Raw genomic sequence first — 6,230 nt, 5'->3', positions numbered from 1 at the left:
AGCGAGGAGGCTGGGGGGGCAGAAGAAGTTGGGAGGGGACACGGCCGGGACAGCTGACCCCAACTGACCCAAGGGATATTCCAGACCATAGGACGTCATGCTCAGCATAGAAAGCTGGGGGAAGAAGAAGGAAGGAGGGGACGTTCAGAGTGATGGCGTTTGTCTTCCCAAGTCACCATTCCACGTGCTGGAGCCCTGCTGTCCTGGAGATGGCTGAGCACCTGCCTGCCCATGGGAAGCGGTGAATGAATTCCTTGGTTTACTTTGCTTGTGTGCGTGGCTTTTGCTTTACCTATTAAACTGTCTTTATCTCAACCCACGAGTTTTCTCACTTTTACTCTTTTGATTCTCTCCCACATCCCACCAGGGGGGAGTGAGTGAGCGGCTGTGTGGGGCTGAGTTGCCAGTTGGGGTTAAACCACGACACCATGTCAGCATCAGTCACAGGCACCAGGACACGCAGTCCTCATGTCCCAGCCTCAAAGGACCTGCTCCCTGCCCGGGAAAACCCAGCCCCAGCCCCTTCGGGGAGCCCAGGGCTCACATTCACATCAATTCCCTCCACCAGCAGCTCAAAGCTTTAATTTTCCATCACAGCTCCGGCTCGGAGCAGCATCCTGCCTTGGATCCCCCCCTTCCCCAAGATGGTTCATTTACGAGATGACTCACAGGTTGTTAATGCTCCCGACACACATCAGATGGAAAGCAGTGATGCCACCTCCGAGAGCCAGCTCGGGGCGGGGGGGACAGCCTAGGCTCGCAGCTCCCCGAAATCCGGGGAGACACTGCCAGTTCCCAATCAATGCTCCATTGTCAGCCAAAGGCGGCAGTGCGCGTAGGGGGGTGAAAATACCTAAATAAGCAACAATCAGGGAAAAAAAAGGCTGCTGTGGGGATTGAGTCCCCTGGGGATGGGGTATGGTGCAGCATCCTTTGCTGCCAGCATGGCTCGGGGAGGCTGGCGGTGCCCATGAGCCATACGCTGACCCTGTCCCTGTCCCTGCTATGGGGCCAGGTACGAGCCTGGGTGAAGGAAAAGGGTTCATTAACCCCTAAAATCACATAATCAGTTTGGAGGCATTTTTCAAGGAAACAGGATGAATCAGCTGATGCACCCAACCTGTATTTGTAAGGACCCTGGGTGCACCCTGGATGGGAGCAGGGGGCTAGGGGCAGGCTGGCACCATCACCTGCTGGAGCCTGGCGAGGGGACAGTCACCCTTGTGTCCTGGGGACACTGAGAACATCTCGGGGACACCGGTGGCATCACCCCCGGGGACATCGCTGATCTCCGGGAATGGGATCGGTGCCTGCAAAGTGCTGAGCTGAGATTTCCCATCCAACCTCCCAACCCGGCTCCAACCCCAGCCATCTCACAGCACATCCACTGCTATGCAAATAGCCTGCCCTCAGAGACAGCCTCCCCGCACACAATGCTGAGGAAATAACGCTGCAAAAAAAAAAAATCTCCCTCTCGCCATTCAGCCACGCATAATGGTAAGGCAGAGAAGAATCTCATCTAATTTTAACTCCCCTGACGGACGGGCTTTGTTCTTTCCCAGCAGCTGCCCCGCAAGGTATGAAAACACTCAGATCTGTTGACGTGGGAAAACAAAACACACAAATCAGCCCATTTTCCTCTTCAAGGCCAATTTATCTGGAGCTGTCAGTGGAGGGAGGGGAAATGATGAGCCCCGGGAAGCCGGGGGGAGCAGCCTGGACCCGCAGCTCGGTGGATACCAGTGTGGTTGGGCTGATGCTCATGGAGCATCTGGTCCATTTGCTCCCTTCCTTGCAAGCCCCAAACCATCTCAGACCTACAGAAAACAGGGCGATGTTTTCTGCTGCAATTCCCCAAGGTGTCATTCTGCACATGCATCCTTCTAAACAAGGGGAGCTGCGTGCAAACAGAACCCGCCCAAAGGTGGTTCACCACAAGCTGGGGTCCATCCAGGTGCCTCCACGGCACTGACCACTTGGGTTTCTCATAGGTGCAATGAGAGAGACAGAAATCCTCTGAGCACATCCATCCAACCCACCCGGAGGGGCTGAGTTAGGATGGGGTGAATCAGGCCCTGAAGAAATACAAAGGCAGCTCAGGGGGAGCACGTGGGGTTGGTAAGTCCCATCTGGTATATCAGTTATGGAAGGGGATGGATGGATGGGTGGATGGATGGACAGACAGACTCCCGTTTGGATCATGCATATGGGACTGCTCTCACCACCATGTAACCTCTTGCTGAGGCTGGTGCTGGTCCCAGCACCCATCCCCTCCCCAAGATGTTCAAAGGGAAACCGGGGTCCACAGCACCATGTGGCTCTGGCTGTGTGGCCGGGGCACAGCCACACTCAGCCCCGGCCTGGCAGCTTCCTTAATCACAGAGAATTCGTCTGAGCGCTATCCCACTGCTTCTTGTGCCTTGCTTTCAATGCAGCTTCCCCGTGGGAGGCTGCAGGCTGGTTAGAGCCCACTTGCTCTCTGGCTTGGGGAGGTGATGGGCCAGGGTCCGTCCCTGAGGGGGGTTTCAGGACAGGGCACCCCACCAGCCCTCCCACAGCACCCACTGGGTGCAAACACAACCCTGCTCTTCTTGCATGTGGTTTTCTGGGTGCTGCAGCACCCACCTGGATTTCCAGCCTTGTGGGAGCCTAGATCTCGTCTCCAACTTCCCATCTTTGACCTGGAAAACCCCAGCGGCTCAGCCTCGACCCGTCCCGGCAAGGCTCCTCCTGCAGCAGAAGGAGCTCACTCTGCTCTGCCCAGGTTGCTGTCGGCCTCGCTTAGCCCAGCTGCCTCCTCGCATGATGATCCCCCTCCCAGCTCCTCTTACGCATCCTGCTATTTTAAGGCTTCGCCCACAAACCCCGCGACGGGTTCGCAGCCCCGAGGGCAGACGGCTTTGTTGAGCAGAAGGGAAAGGAGCTGGTGGGCTCGACGGGAGCCGTTGCCTTCTTGTACCATGTTCCTTCCTTCCCCATGTGAGGGACTGCGTTTGCTACCAAGAGCAAAACCGTGCAAATAAAGTCCCTCTCTTGGCAGGGTGCAGATGAAACATTCAGGAAACTTTCCAAACAGCATCTGATTTTGACTTCTGGTGCTGTGGATTTGTTGAGGGGTTTATTCATTTGCTGCCACACGGGGGTTATTTTGGCTCCTCTTGAGCACCCAGGGATGCGGTACTCTGTTGATAAAGAGGTCCACAAGATGCTTTTGTTGAGGGCATATGGAAAAGCAGGCAAAGGGGTAGAGAAAAACGGTGTCTGCACACATGGTGTGTCCCTGCCCGTGGGTACCATCCAGCACTGGTTGATGCCAGGGTGTTAGGAAGGGTCATGGACAACGATGGGATCGGGATGCAGCACCCACAGTGGCATTTCAGTCAGTCCCCGTCTCCGCAGGATCGATCGCAGATGCTAAGCTCCATGTCTGAGCTATATTTGCTTTAAAAACAAAACCCTGCACAAATAAAAAACCTGCTTGTGTAGTGTCTGGAGGTGAGAAAGCAGCACAGGAACTGCAATGCAAGCCAGGGAAAGCCCGAGCATCCAACACTTGGGGCTGCTCATCTTGCCAAAAGCAACCCTCAGCCCAACTGAAAGCCATCGCACCCAGCTGCCCAGCACCGCTTCTTCAAATTTTGGGCAAAAATCCAGTAAAAAGGGAAGTCAAGCACTGGGGAGGTGGTATAAAAATCATAGCTTCCCCTCTATTCATCACAGCCCTGAATTGTCACAGGCAGGACTCAGGCTGACTGCCAAAGTGGAAATTGTATCAATATATAAATATTAATATATATTTATATTTTTATATATTATATTTATGTTATAGTTATATACCTGGCGACCTGCCCTGGTGACCTGGCTCCCCGTCTCACACCTCTGCCCTGTGGCCATCGTCACAAGACGCAGCCGTCCCAGCGTTGCCGAAGCCCTGACGCAAGGCTCTCTCCGACAGGACCACACCAGACAAGGTGAGCGGCATGTACGGAGGATCAGTGTCCTCCTGAGTTTCTGAAAATCTTTGGGGAGAAATCATCTCCCCTTGTTTCCTCCTCCATTAACCTCCAGAGATTCCCATGGATTTTGACTGGAGTCCTACCAGAGCAGATTCATAGCTCCCGCATGTTATTTTTATGGCCATTTTAATTAAAACCAATAAATTCCGGAGGGGAAGAGGGTCTTCCCATGGTGAAATATGCTTTGTCGAGTTTGCAGCCTCTGAATAAATCAAAACGCTGCCGTTAGCAGCCGCGGCTGTAAATCCCCCCCAGATGGACCCCAGCTTGCCAGGCAGATGAGCAACATGAATTTTCCCCCTCAACAGCCTCAGCATCGCTCTCGCCACCTCGATTTGATTTAACTCCTCTTCTGCACAGGGGCTGTTTGGAGGGGGTGGGAGAGGCAGCCTCCCCCCGTTATCCAGAGTGTGGAGGAGAAAATAATACAAGCTAAGGCAATGCCATGGAGAACTTCCTAAGAGGAGCAATGCCCATAGGAGAGCAGGACTCAAGCCAAGATAAAGTGTCACCAATAAAATTCAGGGTGCAGAGAGAAGTCCCGGCTGCCCGGGCATCCTCACTCCTGGCTGGGGACTGACTGGCACCAGCAATGGGGGTCAGGACTTGCAGGAGCCATCGCTTCCCTTCACCTGCTGTATGCACGGTCCTCGGGCTCCATGCATGGCAATAGGGTGATGCTTTCCTCTCAGACTTGACCTCCCTACCTCAGTTTCCCCAATTTTGGAAACTACATCCATGGCAGTAGCCCAGCTCAGCAAGCGGAGCAGCAACAACGGCATGCAGGCAGATGAGCAGCACAGCCCTTTAAAGATTTTCCATTTGTTTTATGTATTCACTGGGTTTATTTTTAACATTCCAGCTGAAAAAAATAAATAAATGCTGGAGCTGAGCCGAGAGGACATGTTTGCTGGAACCTGTCAGGATGATTATTCCTTTGCAGATAACTCCTTGGAAAAGGGTCAGTATGGGTTCTCCGGCCACGCCGGGAGCTAAGCGAAGGATGAGCCTTCTTCCAAAGAGCTCCTCAGCCACGCTTAAAGCTATTTTGCACTCCCCGATCTGACGTTTCCCTCCCGCTGGGAGCGATCAGCAGCCGGACTGTGTCAGAGCTGTGCAGAGCAGAGACTCGCCGCCTTGCTCTGGGCCTGGGAGGCTGTTTTCACCCCGGGAAGGTGTTTAAAGCCTGTGTGCTGGAGGACGCGCACATGCAGGACATAGCCCTCTGCCCCGCCTGGGTTTTCAGTGCCTCCTTGCAGACCCATGACAGGAATGGAAACACCTTCCAGGCAGCGAGGCTGATGCATCTCATGAGGATGCAAAGTGCAGGACCCAAGGCAGATATAGCACATTAAAACCATACTTGTGCTCCTAATTCCTGCCTGTACCCATCCCACTAGCCTTCCAGGACAAAGCCAGGACCACTGCCACCAAAACCCTCGCTCCATGATGGCAGAAACCCACCACATGTCATTTCTGCCTCCTTGGTCAGCAGCCCAGGAGCTGTTTACCATCTGAACCATCAGATGAATGAAAAGCTATTAATTCCCTCCTAGGTGTTTTTATGAGGCTCTTGATGAAATATCTGCATGCTTTGACACTGCAAGAGCTTCATGCTGGCAGAGCACTACGCAGACTGAAAACCCCATCTCGAGGGTTGAACCAGCTGCTGGCCTCTCCTCCATGTCCTGTGTCCCCTGCTCCGTTCCCTCCTGAGCCAAAAGCACCCAAAATTGCAGCAAACCATCCTCTCTGGCCGAGCCAGCTCTGTCCCAGGGCACAGGGCAATGAATTAATCCATCCTGAAAGCAAAGAGGTGATGGAGGCACCCCAAACAGGGGTTCCCACAGCCCTTGCATCCACTGGGTCTCCAGGAAAAGTAAGGCTCCCGCCTCTCTGTTTTGCAGACCCTGAAAGGGGGGGGGAGACCTGTCAGAGGAGGGGGGGTGGTCTTGCCCCAAGGATGATAAGCATCCTTGGTAAGGGGAGGGTGACCTTCAGCATCCCACAGAGCCCAGCTCTGCTGAGCAGGCGGTGCTGATGGGTCCGCGTTTGCACCCCCACCCTGCAGCATCCCCCTAAATCCCTCACCCTGCAGCAGCACCCCTCCTGAACCCCCGCAGCATCCCTCCTAAGCCCCCCCAGTATTACTCTCCAAGTCCCTCTTCAGTATCCCCCCTAAACCCCTCACCCCCCAGCAACCTCCCAGATCTC

Source organism: Haliaeetus leucocephalus, unplaced genomic scaffold, assembly GCF_000737465.1.
Source record: "Haliaeetus leucocephalus isolate CR32 unplaced genomic scaffold, Haliaeetus_leucocephalus-4.0 Scaffold517, whole genome shotgun sequence".
In the NCBI taxonomy this organism is placed as follows: Eukaryota; Metazoa; Chordata; class Aves; order Accipitriformes; family Accipitridae; genus Haliaeetus; species Haliaeetus leucocephalus.
This window is presented reverse-complemented; position numbering follows the sequence as displayed.